Source organism: Falco cherrug, chromosome Z (assembly GCF_023634085.1).
Source record: "Falco cherrug isolate bFalChe1 chromosome Z, bFalChe1.pri, whole genome shotgun sequence".
NCBI lineage: Eukaryota > Metazoa > Chordata > Aves > Falconiformes > Falconidae > Falco > Falco cherrug.
The window spans coordinates 80,154,783-80,173,297 of record NC_073720.1 but is presented as its reverse complement, the minus strand read 5'-3'; the positions used below and the strand labels follow the sequence as shown (position 1 = coordinate 80,173,297).

The 18,515-nt window shown below is 39.5% G+C and overlaps 1 protein-coding gene and 1 long non-coding RNA gene across 10 annotated transcripts in view; one reads left to right on the top strand and one right to left on the bottom strand.

Moving 5' to 3' along the window:
- The window catches only part of ADGRV1 (adhesion G protein-coupled receptor V1), a 291,122-nt gene that overhangs the window by 156,294 nt on the left and 116,313 nt on the right, over positions 1-18,515 (top strand). The gene's annotated exons all lie outside the window — the stretch shown is intronic.
- Positions 579-10,896, bottom strand: LOC114017003 (uncharacterized). Of its 9 annotated transcripts, none has more exons than XR_003561801.2 (5): positions 10,843-10,886; positions 10,645-10,704; positions 6,241-9,143; positions 2,399-4,375; positions 579-1,450 (listed from the first exon to the last, which is right to left on the bottom strand). It is a non-coding gene; the product is annotated as an uncharacterized LOC114017003 (long non-coding RNA). The 9 variants fall into 9 exon arrangements; XR_003561802.2 differs by having other exon boundaries at positions 6,241-8,343; XR_008730279.1 differs by having other exon boundaries at positions 6,241-7,917.

Sequence of the window (18,515 nt, the reverse complement as noted above, 5' to 3'; positions counted from 1 at the left end):
ATCAATTTTGGCATTGTCTTTTTTTTGCAATTCTTGTTTTCATACTTCTGTATGAAATGGTGAAACGTTTCTTGTCAGTGGGCCACTTCTTCTCTTTCTTTGTTTTTGCTGTTATTTGTTCCAACAAATCTGTCCATGAAATTTCTTTGTATCGTGTAGTTCTTCAGTCCAGTGCTTCAAAACAATTGCGGTGACATGACCAGAGCTATGAATAGAGGGTGAATTTGACCTCAGTACAGCTGCTGAGTAGGTGTGCATCATGGTAGAAATTAACTGGTCATCAATAGGCAAATCATAGAACAGAATCACAGAATAAAGATTGGAGGAGGTAGTACAACTCCTTGCTCAAATCTGCCCCCATTCAATAAGGGTATATACAGAGAACTGTGTAGTTTATATTTTGTTCTGATCAAGCAAATATATACTTAGAAGTGGCTTGTTTCTTGTGTTTCTGGTCTTTCTGAATGGATTTGAAATTAAAAAATATGGATTGGGAGAGTCTTTTCTTGATACCACTCAGATTGTCCCAAATTATAAATCAAAAGCTTCCCATTGAAATGGATTATAATTAGTCTAAATGCTCTAAATAATTGCAACAACCATTTATTTTTCAAAATGCTATATTAATAGGATCAAGAATAACAACAGAAATGACTTCTGATAAATCCAAGTGTGTACAGGGGGACTGAAGATGCTGTTAGAAATAGCCGCTCCTGTGCTAAACGGGACATCGTCTCCAAACAGTTTTGTGAGAAACTAGAAAAAAGGCAGCAATCCAGCCCTGCAGCCACTCAGCCCTGTTTGACATACAGCTGAATTCAGTGTACGTGTGGCTGGCAAGTTATACCTGCCATATGCTGCTGAAGTCTGTCGGGTCCACCTTTCTGTTCTTTGCCTGTAATTGCTTACAGGGACGGAAACCAACATTTTCTCTTACAAATCTTTGTTATAAACAATAACAAAAAGTTATTAGCATGATTCTTAATGAATAAAATATGAGTTGAGAACAAAATTCATTTTCCCATAATTAAACACAAATTTAATCACTGAAAAAGTCTACATCCTCGAAAGTACTGGACTAACAGAATTGTAGAGTAGCCCCTGTTAGCACAGACTTTCTGCCCTGTGTTGTAGGTATTTTTGTTAGATAAAGGTGGAGCTGCGTGAGCGTGTCACAGAAGTTTTGCCTTTTCAGCAGCTGTTCCAGCCGATGTAAGGGCTGTGCACAAAGGCTGACTTCAGTTCAGTGAGTCTGACCTCCCCATGCTTCCTTCCTGCGGTGAGCAAGGCTTCCTCAGCATCAGAGCAGTCAAGCTGGACTCCTGCTTTGAACTGCTTTGTGGGGAAGTCTGTCACTCTTACTTGTCTGTAGTGAGATGATGTTCGCCAGGTTGAATTTAGCCTTCATGAGTGAGTTTCTCCACTTCTCTTTAGTGGTGTCTTCATGCTGCTAAGTATCAAACCAAAGCAGGACCTAATCAGCATTTGGAGTGTTAAAGCATACAAATAGATATAAGCAGTAGTCACAAAGTTATCATAGAACCATCAAGGTTGGAAAAGACCTTTAAGATTGAGTCCAGCTGTTAACCCAGCACCGCCAAGCCCACCACTAAGCCGTGTCCCTCAGCGCCGTGTCTACATGTCTTTGAACACTTCCATGGGTGGTGATTCCACCATGTCCTTGGCCAGTCTGTTACATCCCTGGACAGCCTGTTGTCCAACAATAGCCAATATTTCCTTTTTTAAAAAAACATAAGTTCAGAATATAAGTCAGGAAATTAAGGTACCTTTTACAATTTTACAAGAAGAAAACTACACAATGAGAGGTATAGAAAGGGAAACATCAATGCTTGTTTTTGCTTAGGTGGTTACATAAGTAGTCTGATATGTTTTTTAATTAGACATCTAAAGATGGTCTAGCTATCTTGCATCAGTAATTTAAATCTGATATGATAAATTATGAGGTAGAACATCAGAACTGAAATTACATATGATAAGAAGCTTCTTTAGTAAAAAGGTTAGTTACTAGACTAACTGAAGGTTACTAGTTTGGGTACGGGACTTAAAACATTTGTTTTCCTTAGCAGACCATTTTTTTATCATCAAATCGTGACTTAATTTCTTGAGAAATGTCAATATAGAATTATTTCAAATCTAGAATTTATTTCAAAGTAATTGCTCTAAAAAACATGTGTTTATAATTAGAAAAAATATTCCTTTCCTTGACTGAGTAAAACAAAAGAAAAATTAATTTTGATTGGATTGACATTGGTCTGTTTATCCAAGTGGCATCATAATGTTTAAACTATGACTTTGTTTAAAGACTGAGATGATGAATGAATAATTAATTTTACTAACTGATAAACTATTTAAATCATTTGTGATAGTGGATACATACATGTTAAAAACTCACTGTAGGTCTTATCTTCAGGGTGATAATTGCTGTGAAGTTCCATACGATGCTATCCCACTTGAGTCAGCTGGCCAAGTTGCAGACATTTCCAAGACAACACAAGCACAGTAGTAGTTTTATATCCCCCCCTGATACAGTCACAAGTAGACAGTGTGGGTTTAGGTTTTTTTACAGACAGAAATTAAATGGTTGGTCTTCAGTTCCCGGAAAAGTTGCTCTCACTCATTATTTCTGGCTTATTTATGTTTAAAAAATAATAACAACTAAGAATAAGACACTATTCAGTAACTTGTATTGCCGGAAATAATGACAGTGTTAAATAGACTTTCTTTTTGTAAAGAGGTCCAATTACTCCATTATTAATGATATTAAGTACTAATTAAATGTGACATTATTTAATGGGTTCGTGTTAGTTTAAAACCTTCATTAAAGGATTACTGTGGGGTGTTTTGTAATCTTGTATTTTTCCATCCATCCAGTGTTCTATTTCCTACAGTCCCTAAGAATTTGGAAACTTTTTTATTTGGCCAGTAAATCTGGGATCTTGGGCCACTGATGTAGGTGAAGATTATGTAGTTTTCAGGTGATATAAGAAACTGGAAACAATTAAACTGGCTCAGTTTCCATTGTCTTCTTTGAAGTTACTGTATGATGTTATGGTGATGTTTATTTGTTCTGTGGGCCTTAATATCAGGTTGCAATTCCCTGTCTTGATAAGAGTGTCATATTCAATGATACCGAGTTTCACAATTGACCGGTGGCAGCAGTAGACAGAATCCCAGTAAATCCCAGTATGAGAACCAGGGCAACCAGGTACTTCTGTATTTAATTGTGAGTGCATCTTCTACACTGTGTAGTTAATATAGAAGGAAGAATTTATGTACAGTTGGCATTGCTGTTCTTCCCTTGATGTTGGACAACTGATATTTTAATATCCTAGGATTGTAGAAAAAAAAAAAAAGTCTTTCATGTCTAACACTGTTATGTGTTGTATTTTTTTATAGTTGTAATCATCCTAATTATACCTAGAGGTAGATTGGTAAGGATGATATTACTGAAATATTTCTGCCAAAACTTTGCAACAGAAATGATACCACTTTCAGTTCCTTTTTAGAAGCTGTAAAGTTAAATACAAGAAGAGCTGTACAATGTCAAGGGTATAGGGTATTTTTTTACTTGGTACTCAGAAATAAGTATGAAATAATACCATGTTTTCCCTTCATTTATTAACCTGCTTGCTTTTGATTATGAACCATGTAGAAATTGTAAACATTTGAACATACTGATTTTGTTCATTTAGTCCTTTGATTAAGCAGATACAATTACCTAAACAGTATTGTTGTAGGTTGTTCCGGATGACTGTGATGGTTACAGAATCTTTTTATCCCAGCTGTGTAGGGATACTTGAACTTGCTTCAAAAATAGAGACAAACAGAATATGTATCTAAGCCTCCAACTCTTACATATACTCAAGGTGTATCAAGGCATGTCCTGTAAAGAAAGTCCTCACACCTAATTTCTGAGCTGTATTTAGTTTTGTCCTTTCGTCAGTTTTATGGAGTTGAGTTGAATCATGTTGGTTTATTTGACGGAGTGATCAATATTCAGTGGTATTCTTCCCATGCAGAGCTCTGCAGCACGTAAGCAGAGCTTACCTTAGCTACCCCTTTGAAAGGCTGGTTAATGGTGCTGTGCTCCTAAATCTGCCCAGGAAGCCCTTTATGCTATGCGTTACAACACAGTAAAAGGCAGAGAGCTCTAAGTTACCACTAATTGAACCCGGTTTAGACTTGCAAACTGGATAGCTATGTTAGTGTAGCACTCAACCCAACCCAATTAGTTCTACCCAGGGGCCAGGCTTACTTGCTTCCATCTACATCTGATGCAACCGTTCTTCTTTCCAGCACCAGGCAGTATTTGTGCATGTTGCTGTGCTGCACTCTTGGGACATAATGGCTCAGGCTGTTGGTATTGAAAATGTGCATTAATATATGTTGGTTCAATTTTAAACATTCAGATTAGCAGTGTGGTGCAGTATATGCATTTCTCCTCAGTCTCATCTGTTTATATTTCTATACCTGTTCTACACCAGCCTCTACCTGTGATTCTCCTTGTCTGGAGTAGCACCCTTAACTTTTTTTTCTGTTAGTAACAAAAATAGGATAAAGCAAGTTACATCATTAAGAAATCAGATTGGACAACTTAATACCTAGGAAAGCTCTAATGCCCTTTCTTAAGAAAATGATATCTTTCTGTAAGGTATATGGTAATATTTACAAATAAAGGTAGCTTGGGAAGAAGTAAAAGGAACATATGAAATTGCCAATGTCAGGAATTTATAGTTCCAGAATTGTTAAGCCTCATTTCTCACAAATTGGACTACTTCTCAATTTAATATACATTGACACAGGAAAAAGTATATATATATTATTTTTTTTTATGTTCTTAAGGTGTTTTTACAAAGCAGAGAGTTTTGACTGTGATTATAAAAAAGACTGTATTTTTGTGTGTATGTTCATATAGCTCAAGGAAGAGTCATGTGATTTTTTTTCTTGTTGTTTTTTTTTCCAGTATATTGTAGTGGTTGTGGTCAAAATGAAGTTAATCTTTTGAATAACAGCCTCTGTAATGCAGTGTTGATAACAGGCCAGTGTTCTGGCTGCTGCTGAACAGCTCTTGCACAGCGTCGAAGCTTTCTGTTTTTCCCATTCTGCCTCCAGAGCAAATAGACTGGGGGTGGTCAGGAAGCTGGGAGGAGACACAGCCAGGACAGCTGACCTGAACTGACCAACTGACCAAAGGGGTATTCCATGCCATATAAAGTCTTATTTACAAATAAAAACTGAGGGGTGGGGTTGGGGGGGGTTTGGTCTTGCTTGGAGACTGGCTGAGCATCTGTCTGCTTGTGGGAGGTGGTGAGTGATTGCTCTTGTATCGCTTGCTTTTATTCCCTTTCCTTTGCTTACCAATTTGTCTTTATCTTGACCCATGAGTTTTCTTGCTTCTGCTCTTCTGACTCTTTCCCCCATCTCGCTGGGGCAAGGGCAGTGAGCCGTGGCTGCTGTGAGAGGAGTGGCTGTGCAGAGCTTAGCTGATGGCTGGGGTCAGCCCGCCACACACACCTTGAGCTACTGGCAGCCCCAGAACACTTAAGCACCCCCCACCCCCCACCCCCCCAATGCAATTTCAAAAATGAAAGGTAGTAACTAAGAATTAGAAGGAATATTGTAACTTTGTACTACCTTTAACAAACTTTATGCACTGCAGCAAATGTAGTTTAGTTGAATTTTCATGTGTATGAATATTTCCCCCATTATTTTCATATGATCTAGCTGAAAGCTAAGGTGGAAATTATTTTCAAAATTTTTATTATTTTTTTAATTTTTAATTTTTAACCACCTTGCAGCTGATATTTTTGTTGACGAAAAAGTAGTTTTTAGGAAGGAGAAGCATCATAGGAAGGTTTCCTATTTAAACATGCAACTATAGCAGCACTGAAATACTGCAGAAACAGGCATTTGTCCTAAGCAACTATTCCTGACAGAATAAGAATTATATTCCTGACAGAATAAGAATTATCTTCCTGCTGTCAAGCATATTACATTTCCTTTCCAGAAGTAAACAGTCTTGCCAGTAAAGTTAAAATGAAAACTGTGAGTGGGTTTTATGTGACAAATGTTCTGACTAATGTTTTCAATGCCTAGAAAAAAGGACCAAAAATTGCCCCCGCAATTAATATCATATGTATGATTAAATTTCATCCATATCAGTAGCATATTTACCCAAATACCAGGTTTTTTTAAATAAGTTCAACAGAATTTTCTTACCAGATTTTTGGCCAGCTGCTTTTGGACATGCACGTTGCAATATATCCAGAAATATATTTTCTGTTTCAGTAATCTGTAATTCATCAGTAAAGGCCACCCACCCCTTTTACTCTTTGTATTTCTGGAATTTCAGACACTACTGTAATTTGTTTGGCCCTGTTGCTATTGCCTTGATTTCCCTTAGTCTTCCTCTGCTCATGAATTACGAAAACTCTTCCCTGATTCTCACTTAACTCTGCCTTCAGGAACAGCAATGAAGGGGTTTCTTTTGGCTTTTCAAGGTCTGCTTCTGCTTGAAATGTAGAATATAACCGACTCACCAGGGCTGGTTTTTTTCCTTTTTTTTTTTTTTTGTTTTTTTTGTTTTGGTTTTTTTTTTCCCTTCACTAGTGTTTTAACGTTTACTTTGCCTTGTTTTAGTGGATGTAAGGCAAAGGTCACAAAACTATATATTTACTCTTTGGTTATTTAGTACTAGATGGTAGAAATAAATCTGCATCCTGTTTTGCAGACTTGTGTATCAAAACATGGGAAAGCAAAAATACCAAATATGATATATTATATGCCCATTTTCCTCATTACTTCTGAAACCTGTAAATAATTCCATAATTGCTTGATAAATGTAGGTTTAAAATTAATACAGTATTGGTTTAGGAATTACATTAACAGCAAGCCTTCCAGTATATTTGAGGGGAAAAAAAAGGCCCAGTACTTTTTCTTAATTTCCTGGTATATATCTTCACTAAAAACTAGAGCTGGTGAGACATTTTCTGAAGACTTATCTCATTGTTTTATTAAAAAATGTAAAGTTGCATCTGGAAAGACTGATATGAACCCTATACAGTATAAGCGGAGACTTGTTAGTTGAGGTGTCCCTCTGGGATAAAGGAGAATGGCTCAGCAGGCACTTAAATCTCCTGAGCTGTTGATTCTGTTAAAGGTTTCTCATGCTTTTCCTCTCATTTCCACTCTGAAAGCAATTCTACTGGTCTTCAGGTTGGTCCTAATTTGGAATATGACTTTTTTTTTTTCATCTTACTTTTTCCTTTTCAGCAAAAAAAGCTATTTTTTTCATGTATTCTACATAAAAGCCTGCCTTTTTAATGACTGATGGTGACCTGCAGATGTCAAAGAACCTTAGAAATTATCCAGGTGCTAGCTTGACAGCGCATTATCAGCTGTTAATTCTGGCAGAGAATTTTAAGTACATTTTTCTGACTCATTCTTTGTATCTGTACTGTTACTAGTATATGAGGAGATTGGGAGGGGCTCCTTGGCAGAGATGTCCAGGTGGGATAAGGTAGCACACATCTTAGAAGAAAAGTAGAAGCAGCTAAGCCTGGAGAGAAAGTGTGTACTGCACTGCAAACAGTATGCTGCGTTAACATACCAAAATGGATGAGGGATATAAAAATTTTTGTTACCCATAACAGGTTGTGCTAGGGATCTAGTTTAAAGAGGAGCCTACAAACATATTTATTTTTTTTTTTTACGCCTGATCTTTCTTTCCCATCTCAGATTCAAAATTTTTCTCACTGAGTTTTTCACTCAGCATGTGCTGCTGAGATAGAGTGATCTGATTTGGGCTCTTTGGTTTCTTTTTTCAGGAACTTCAAACATATATGCCTCAGACTTGACATCTCCCATCTTGTCTTCTTATGATTCAGTTCTTCTTTCCTTAAAAAACAACAACAAAAAACCGAAAACCCCCCAAGGTGTGCCAGCTTCAGTAAATGAGATGTAATAAGGCTCAGTGTGCGTGTGCCAATGAGTCTGTAAAGAAAAGTTGCCACACCTTAAACCTCAAGCAGTATTCACCAGCCAACATCACTAGGATTTAGCATACCAGCTCCTATTTATTCAAACTGTTGCCACATCAGCTAATATTTCAGCCATGTTTGCCACAGATAGAACATGCCAGTTCCCAACTTATCCCCCTTTCCATTCTGAGTACTGTTGTTGTAAGAAGGACTTTGTCAACAGTGCTGTATTCCTTGGCGTTTATCAAATAAGCTTTGTGAGGAAAACCAAAGATGCTCGTGTCCCAGTGCAGCTGTTGCAACTGTTGCCTGTATGATCTCTCCTTCCTCTTTCCCATGTGCCCTGTCAATGAACAGGTCCATTTTTATAATCTGTTTGGATTCAGCCACAGCCTTGCAAAACAACATGTAGTGACCTTGGCAGATTGGCTGGGGTGGTTTTTCATTGCATTGTTCTCTCCGAGCGATAAATATTTTATACATAGTACCCATGCTGAAAAAGTGCACGCTAACCCCTGCGTGTAACACACCATTCTTCCTCCCAGATGTATTAATCTAGTTTTAACTTGTGAAAACCAAACAGGGATTGTGTACTAATACATTTACAGTGTGACTTTTTTAAAAGCAGGAGTGCTAGAGTATTTGTCCGGGGAAGGATTTGTGAGTGTTGTTGACAGTCAGCTACAGTTGCCTAAGAGTGAAACTTTAATATGGAGATACAGCCCCACATAAACTACACACCCTAATATGAAATGTTTCGGCATGCCCTGTTCCCAGCCTGAATAAAGATGGTTCATTTCATCTTGGGACCTGACTACCAGGCTATAGGCTAGTCTGGGTGGGAGGCTCCCTCCACTTCACCTTTTGATGCTGTGCCAGCTCAAAAAAAATCTATCAGAATTCCTTAGGTCAAAGAGAGGGAGCAAGAGGGAGCATGACTCTGCGGCTAAATGATTGGGGCACCTATTTAGAAGAGGGGAGATCCCGGTTCTGATTTCTGCTCAAAGGACTGCACAAGAGCTTTACGCTAAAGAGTTATTAGAGTTCAGAGGTGTGGGTCTGTCCCCCATGCCAACCCACAGGTTGAGGAGGGCATGGAAGCCAAATCTTTCCAGTTCTTTGCTGGATCTTGCAGCCACTGACCTGTTGTATAAAAGAGGGACATTGTTACCATCTGAAACAATTTGTATTTTTTAAAAGACAAAGATAAGTCTCCTGCCAAAGTCCAGATTAAATTTTCTGGCTGTGAACCCTAGTCAAATATCAACATCTCCCTGCAACTCTGAATTGCAAGTCTAACTTCTGAGAAGAGACAAGTTTTATGAAGGTCTCTGCCTTCTGTGATTGCTGTTGGTGGGAACTCACGCTCTGTGCAGGCTGTTCTCAGACTTCTGGTGGCTGTGAAGTACATTCATAGGAGACTGTGGCAGTGATGGGACCAAGACCCACCCTGGCATGGCCTTGTATGCACCAAAGCATGTTCGTATCGTCTTGTCTCTTGATTGTCCACCTTGGAGAACTGTTTGTAGCATGTCTGCTTGGAGCTGCCTCTCTGACAGAGAGGTCAGACTCCTAGTTCAAAGCAGGGACCCAGTACAAGATCCAGGCAGCTACATTTTGGGACTGCAGTCTTTCAGGTTTTTAATATTATGTTACCAGCTTAAGATCACACAGGGCATTTATGGTGATATTGGGAGCTCGCTGAACTCCTAGACGTCAGCCTGGCACCTTAACTATACTTTCTCCATAGCACAAAGCATTATTTGTGTTTGAAAGCCTGCCTTTTCCCACTTGCATGGGTATTTAAAGAGAATAATCAAGCATAGTTTTGACAATATTTGGCAATAGTGTGAAAGATATGCTATAATAGACATTGACATTTATAAAATATTATTAATGATATAACATGGTAAATTTCTTAAATATAGAGCTCATTGAGATACCATTATATTTTGGACCTTTTATGTTTTTCACATATACTTGCTCTTTCCTTTACTGTTTAAATTGAAATTCTCAGTTAATTTGCAGTGGGGCTTTTAGTTTCCTGTGCAAATTAATGAAGTCTACCCTTAGGCGTAATTCAGATATTGCCAAGCCTCCTCAACTCCCTTCCCCCAAATAACAGCAAACTTCTAAAAAAAGTTTCATACACAGAAATACCTACATTCATGCATTTCAGCAGGTACTTTTTCATATATAAAATCAGAACCAACTTCATCTCTAAAACATCAGTGATTAAATAACCAGCCCTAAAGATCATTAAGCAATATAAAAAAAACCTTCTGAGAAGCAAATGTTGAGGTTTTGTACTCTCAGCTGACGAGAAGGTCCTGGATCATCTCTTACTCTGCTCCAGATTGTAACCTAATACAGTAGCACTTTGATGGAATAAAAAATCCTAGATATGCAGATCATTCCATTCTGTGTACTAAGTGTAGCTGTTTAATCTTTTTAGGTCATCAGATAGTTTTGTAAGTGGTGTTAATGCTGATGCTTTCTTCTTTACTTGCTTTTTTCTGGATTTGCATTTTAATAAAAAATTGATGATGAACAGATATTGATATAAAAAGATCAAGAATAAGATAACATTGTTACCTTGTGCTATTAAAGCAGGCAATTTATAAAAGACAATACAGTTACTTACTTTTCTCTCCTAAAGATGGACTTTGTTTGGAAGAAAATTAAGCTGTTAAAAAGTGAAATCCTATGGAGAAAATAACCAAAATCGTGTTTCTCTTTTGTTCAAATGAATACAGAATTATGCAATCACAGAATCATTTAGGCTGGAAAAAACCTTTACAATCATTGAGTCACACCGTTAACCCAATGCTGCCAAACTCACCAGTAAGCCGTGTCCCCAGGCACTGTATCTACATGTATTTAGAACACCTCCCGGGATGGTGACTCCCCGGGCAGCCTGTTCCAGGGCCTGACCACCCCTGCAGGGAAGACGTTTCCCCGCTACCCGAGCTAACCCCCCCGTGCAGCTTGGGGCCGTTTCCTCTCGCCCTGTCACTTGTTCTCCGGGAGCAGCGCCCGACCCCCGCTGCCCGCAGCCCCTGCCAGGCAGCTGTAGGGAGCGACCAGGCTCCCCCTGAGCCCCCTCCTGCCCAGGCTGCCCCCCCCAGCCCCCCAGCCGCCCCCCCAGGCCTGGTGCCCCAGCCCCTGCCCCAGCCCCCTGCCCGTCCCTGGACACGCTCCAGCCCCTCCGCGTCCCTCCTGCAGCGAGGGGCCCAGCCCTGAGCCCAGGGCCCGAGGGGCGGCCGCACCAGTGCCCCGCGCAGGGGGACGGGCACTGCCTGGCCCTGCTGGCCACGCTGCTGCTGACACCGGCCGGGGCGCTGCTGGCCGCCTTGGCCACCTGGGCACGCCGGGGGCTCACGCCCAGCCGGCTGCTGCCCAGCCCCCCCAGGCCCTTTTCCCCCGGCCCTTCCCAGCCCCCTGGCCCAGGCCTGCAGCTGTGCACAGAAGGAGATCAGGCCAGTCAGTCAGGCCCTGCCTCTCACAACCCCGGGCTGGCTGGGACCGATCCCCCGCTTGTCCTGCACGTGCCACATGATGATGCTCCGGACGATCTGCTCCATAACCTCCCCTGGCACCGAGGTCGGGCTGGCAGGGCTGTAGTGCCCCACAGCCTCCTTCCTGCCCTTCTTGTCCATGTTTGTCACATTGGCCACCCCCCAGTCTGCTCGGACCTCCCCAGTTAGCCAGGGCTGCTGGTAAGTGATGGAAAGTGGGTGATGAGATCCTCCGCCAGATCCCTCGATACCCTCAGGTGGATCGCATCAGGCCCCATAGACCTGTGTGTGTCTTAAGCAGTGTAGCCGGTCACTGAACATTTCCCTTTGGATTCTGCTCCCTGTCCCTGTCTTCCAGCTCAAGGTCTATGAGCCTGGAGAGCAACTTGTCTTACTGTTAAAGACTGAGGCAAAGAAGAAAGTACTTCAGCCTTTTCCTCATCCTTTGTCACTATGTTTCTCCCCACATCCAGTAAAGGATGGAGATTCTCCTTAGCCCTCATGTTGTTGGAAATATATTTATAGAAACTTTTAAACTGTCTTTTATGTCAGTAGCCAGATGAAATTCTAGTTGTGCTTTGGCCTTTCTAATTTTCTCCCAGCATAACCTCACATCTTTGTAGTCCTCCTGAGTTGCCTGCCCCTTCTTCCAAAGGTCACAAACTCTGCTTTCTTCCCTGAGTAATTTCATGGTAATGACCCTGAAAAGAATACCATTTGAAGAACATCGGACCACCTAGTTGAAGAGCCTGAAGAGGGAAGTCAATATGTCAATAATTCTGTCTGTAAAAGGAAGAGCAAGGTAGTGAACAAGATTTTTTATCTGATGGTTAAGTGGCATTTGTATTGCATTGGATGACTCAGAAATGTCACCTTCCTCACTGATGATCTTACCCCTTTTATGCTCTCTCATTGGTAGTTCACATGTGTTGACAAGAGTACTCCCCATGTATCTGAGGTACCGCTGGAGATGCAAAACTGCCTGTTTTACACATTATTTAAAATACTTAACTTCTCAATATTGCCTGGGTATGGGTGATCAGCCTTCAGTTTGCTTTTGCTCTTTGAACAGGGTCTCTTCTGGCCTCTCTGTCTTCATCATTAATAACTAAGGCATCCGAAGACTCTTCATGCGTGGGCTTCACAAATTTAGTATCTTCCTATTCCTGTTATTCACCCTCAGGTTTTATTCTAGGCCATGACTTCCTTCAACAGATTTATATATTCTTATATATATATAAAAAACCTGTATATATTTATTTGTATTTCATGCATTGATCTATATTTTTGCTCCCAGATACTCTTAATTTACATAAGAAAACATCAAAAATACTAACATTTTTGCTGAAATTTGAAGTATCCCAGACGCTTTAGAAACTACTAACTATACAGGATCTTTGCTTTCTTAAATGATGAATGCAATACTTAACTTGGCCTGGATAGGATTTGCTCAGCAACTAAATGACTACAGCATTAGACTGTGGTTAATATGGTCTGCTTCTTACATGTTCAAAGCCCAACTCTGTAATTTTTAAAAATTTGTTAAACATATATTGTGGTACATTGTCAAAACAAGGTCATCACAGAGATTGTCTGGAAAATATTACTTTGCTGTAATTTACCACACAGCTTGCCAAATGGCTGCATTCTGTAACTTGAGTTACAAAAAAAGGACCATAGGAGTGCACTGTCAGCAGTCAATTGGCAGCTTTTTTAGATATACCACGAACAAGCATGGTGTTCCCTAAAACTGTATGTACTACAGCTAGTGGAAACATGGCATTTTCTTTAGTGGTATTGCTTAATGTAAGGCAGAAATTCACAGGATTAGAACAACATTCATAACATCAGTTCAGTTTAGATGTCATGAATATTTTTGATTGTGGATAACTGCAAACTCATGCAAACCAATTTGTTTTCACTTTTTAAAACCAAATCCTTTCTTGAATTAACTGACATTGTCTTAGCTTAAAAAGATAGCTCTTTAAAGTTTGTCTTTTAATCTTTGTTTTTAACATAATCATCAGCCTTCATATATGAGGTGTATAACCTGGGATTTACTATGAATTCTTCCATTTCCTTGTCATGCATATCAAGGCTGTGACCAAGTGTTTTCTTTGTAACATTCTAAGGATCCATTCATTAATTGATACCCCAAATCCTTCACATACAGTCTGATATTTTACTTGTTTCCTGAAGCCCATCTGCATGAGCTTAGTGTATTCAAGCTCATCTTCAAAAATATTATTTCTTGTGTACCAGGCCATGTAGGTGACACAAAAGTACTTTGAGTTGCTCCTCTGGGTCTCATGTAGCCGACAAATCTTGTTTGAGTTTTCAGGAGCAACATTATGTGGACTTCTTCATGTATTATTTTTTCTTCTTTTTTACATATATTTCTCACCTTCTGTTCCATGACTGATGTCTCCTCTCATTTCCTTCCCTTTGGTTACAGGTTCTCGTATGCAAGAAAGATGTGTAAACAGACTTTGTTGTCACAAGCAAGACATGGTATTAGGGTATGATCATAGAATCAGAAATTAATTTACACTGGAAGAGACCTCTTGAAGTTATCTAAGGAAAAAATTCCTACTCAAAGCATGGACTAGTCTATCACAGAGAATACTCATTGATTTGTGTTGGTTTTTTTTAGTAAGAGAAAGCATGCAGAAGAATTATTGGGCTAGCTAAACTGTTAAGAGAATGAAGAGAGGAACAGAGGAAACAAAAATGAAAATTGAGGCCAAAAGTTTTTAATTCCTCACTTTCTTTGGACTTTCTATATCTGAATGTTAGAAAGGAAGTCCTATTCATACAGTTAAAAAAAGAAAAAAAACCAAACACACAAAACAACCCAAAGACAATGAAAAAAGCAGCCCTAAGCTGATTATATAGTATTGAGCATTTGACAGAATAAGATGGAGGTGGTTGATTTACAGGCAAATAGATGCAGTCTCTCTGACTCATTAACCTTGGTACAGTTATGGGAATTCTAGGTCCATTAACTTTGTTTTCTTAACAGGTAAACTAGTTAAAAACAGTTCAGTAAGAAGCAAGAAAATTCCCAAGTAAGCATGATTGCAACTACCTCCTTTTCCTGCCTTTCCCAGGTGGTAGCTGATAGAAGGCTTACATAGATGCTAAATGGGTCTTGTTGACTCACTGCCATTTTGGCGACTCGTTTTCTTTCCCATGTCAGGTGAAGCAGAGATAGGAGTGGCTTATCTGAACAGAGGAATGTAGGGCATGGGTATGCTAGGACAAAAAGTCCTGGAAGGAGCCAAACCTGGAGAGAAGAATTTTCAGGTTGGAGTTTGTTCTGCATTAGCTTCTCAACAAGCTGACCTTAAGGAGGAGTACTACTCAGGCTTCCATTCTAGTGTGTGGAATGCTTATGTAAGATACTGAAGTAAACCAGATTTTAAAATAGCAGTAATGTGTTTCTAGACTAAAGAGTAACCTTAAAGTGAATAGCTATTCGTTAAAACAGTTTTAAGTAAATAGCATAAAACTTGCATGCAGGGGAATGCTGCAACAAGACAACTGCTTCTGTGTGTCCAGCTCTCATTGGCAGGGAGACCAGCTATAGGCTGCTTTGATTTTCAGTATAAAAGCTTTGCAGTTTTAAAACTATATTTTCAAAAATGTCCTGCCCTTCGCTAAGTGGGGTCAGAGGCAGCAAGTCATATTCCTCCTGACTTCACCCACAGCCTGGTTCAGTGCCTCTCCTTAGCTCCAGTTGTCTGTCCCAAAAAGCTGTGCTTTGGTGAGATCTGTTCTGCCTCCGTAGACAGGATCTTTCCCCACCGCTTTCTTGTACCTTGTTTTGCCTAACACTCTTTTTGCTGTACTTGCCAGTCTACTTAGCGTGAGCCCCGTGTGCTCACCCTGTGATGGGTATAACATGTATCACAACCAAGCATTTTATTGTGGTCCTGGCTTGAAAATGGTCCTGGCTTGAAAATAACAGAGTTGCCTGTTACGAAGACCAAGCAGATTTGCCTGCATTCATTATGTAGGACAGGAATTTGTGACATTGGCAGGAAGAGGGAACATGCAAATGTTATGGAAGCAAATTGTGTTAGCAAAAAAGAAATAATAAATGCTTGGAATTGCCATCCCATTGTGTTCAAAAAGGTGTTTGAAGACAGCCTCCTGAAGTTTGCACTTCTGATAACCAGAGTCATTCCTAAATCTACTGCACTTCAGGCCTTTGGTTTGACAGAATTAATCTTGTTTCCCTTCTGCTACGTGCCTGGCCATCATGTATAGATGTTCTCCAATATTTTATTTATTTTTTATATATATACTGCTGCTTTGGGGAAGTCCATTTCCATCCCTTGAGTAACCAATTATATGAAACTGCTTCTGCCTCACCCAAGGTAGTACAGTCTCCTGAGTGACTCTTCGTGGCACGCTTAGCTGTAATTATGAATGTGGCTATATGAATACGGGACACATTTATCTCTGCTGCCACTCTGAAATGTTCCTTGCCCTGCGCAGTGTTTGCAAGCAGCCTGTCTTGCACACTGTTACCTAGTGAACAGCAGAGCTTTAGGCTAGCTTTTCTCTTTCAGAGTGAAGAAAAATATGTAGGACTATTACATATCCTCTGCTCAATAGAGGGCACGTGCTTCATTTTCCTGGGACTATGTAGCAATCAGCTGATTATCTTATTAAGTGTTCATAAGAAAAACATACGTATGGTGGTTTCATCATTTCTTGATGTGTTACTTGGTCTTGCTTAAGGCTGAAAACAGAATATGCTTCTGTTTGGGTTTTCTTTCTGAAAACTGTAAAAATCCAAGAAAAGCATGGCATCTTTTTGGTGATTCTAAGCAGGAACTTGTCAAAAATTGTAGCTAAATTTGCTTCCTGAAATCTATATTTAATTGTATAAGTGAACTGTTTTCTTTGCATGTATCTGCCAGGCTTGTCAGAAAGAGGAGACATAGATCCATCAATACAAATCAGTCAGATAAGCCTTAAGAAAATTTGTCTTCATGTATGACTGTTACTGTAAACCATTTTGAGTACTGAAAATGTTGAAACTGAATGGTGTCCATGCTTTTCCTGCAAAGTTTACAGTTTCTCAAAGCAGACTTTGTGCACTCATTTAGTAGAGGGAGTATCAGAAAATGTGACACTTAGTCCTGAAAATCAATAGCTGTTGGCATACCACAAAGTCTAGCTTTTTGAGTAGTTATTCTCCAGCCATATATATATAAGGAGCAGTACCAAGATTAATCCATTAATCTGTGGCAGGATGCTTAAAAAGCTGACTTAGCATGATATGTCTACCCCTTCTCATTTTGATAACAGCTGGAAATAGCTGATTATGAAAATTAAAGTACACTTGGGACATGTGTCAGCTTACAATCATGCTCTGCAGTCTCCCACAGCAACCAGAAAGCTCCCATAAAGCCCTTCCAGCGTATGAAATGCCATTTACCAGCTGGGAATCCAAGGTGCACCATAATGTTCACTGCTAGATATTCCAAAGTGTTCCTTGGAATCCTTTAGCTATTTGATTAAATCACTTTTCTGACTTCTTTTCTGTGAGCAGAACAATGTAAAGAAGCATGTAACTCTGATATCTGGATGTATGATAGACTTCCTTCACGGAAGGTAACTTTCACGACTTCTGCACTTGATGTTGTTTCAAAAGCATCATAATGAAATCCTACATTATTGTAGTCCCAGCAGAATTACTGAAATCTGTTTGAAACAGGGAGTTTCCATGGCGGAGGTGTTATCATGCAGCAGATGGCTTGCCGTTGTGAGACTGGACTCTGTACAAGAAATGACTGGCAAGGTCACGGTAACTTTTCTCCTTTCTCCAGCGTATAGGTACAGTCCCATGTGTTTCATCTGAGCCATTCCCACAGTATAATATTAATATATAAGGGTAATAAAATACTCAGAAATACATATGCATATCAGATAAATAAAGCAGTGAAGGCCGTTTTAAGCTTTTCATACTTATGCTGGTAATATATTAGTAATGCAGATTTTGCTACTGCAGCCAGAGGGATGACTCACACAGGGCAATAAGACAGTGAAAATCTGGCCTTAGGTGACTTCAGAAACACATTATACTCATGGACTGAAACAATTATAATTTCACAGTGGCAGTTTTGTTTTAAAAATGCCATGTAAAACACTGTGAAAGAGCTGAATCATGATGTGACCAGCTTGAATTCAAAGCAACAGTTCTTCAATTATTTTAAGAGCTTGAACTTGCAGTTTAAAAGAGCTCTTTAAAGCAGACAATTGCTTGTTAGAACGCCACAAATAATTGTCACCCCATCACTTAGATGTTGCTTCCCTTGTACTGCTTTTCTACTGAATAATAATGTAGGTTGTATTGGGTTTAAGATTTTGTGGGAAAAATTGTTCTTTAGTGCTGGTTATGCAACTGACATATACAGCTTAAGCCTCTCTCCATCTCTGAGGTTAAGCTGTTCAACTCTGCATAAAGAGTTTTGTGGCTCATTATTTGTGTAGTCACCTACCTGTAGTCAGATGAATTAGTGCTGTTTACTGAGAAAGACCTAGATGTTTGTACCTTTGTCTGCTGTGTCCTAGCTGATCTAGAATACTAAATATCCCACGGGAGGGATTAATTTATATTTGCATAGATTTTTTTCTTTCTTGCCAGCTATAGCTTAAGTGTTCATTTTGACAAATAATTTTATGATTAAATATTTCACTGATGGAAAATCCCAGTATGTGGAATTTTACAGAAGTGTGGATGATTATCATTAATGCTCTGTTTGTCCAGTCAGAAATAGTAAACAAAACCCATTATTGAGGATTAGGTGTGATAACATTGGTGACAGTGGTAGACAGGAGCACTAAACTGTTAACAGCAGTATGTTTCAGCTTGTCTTTCACCAATGAGAAAAACTGATCTTTCTGGGAAGGTGCATTTCTTCACTACAACAGAAGCAATATGTTGTTGTGATGTTGGTTTTGCAGTTGTGAACCCAATTTG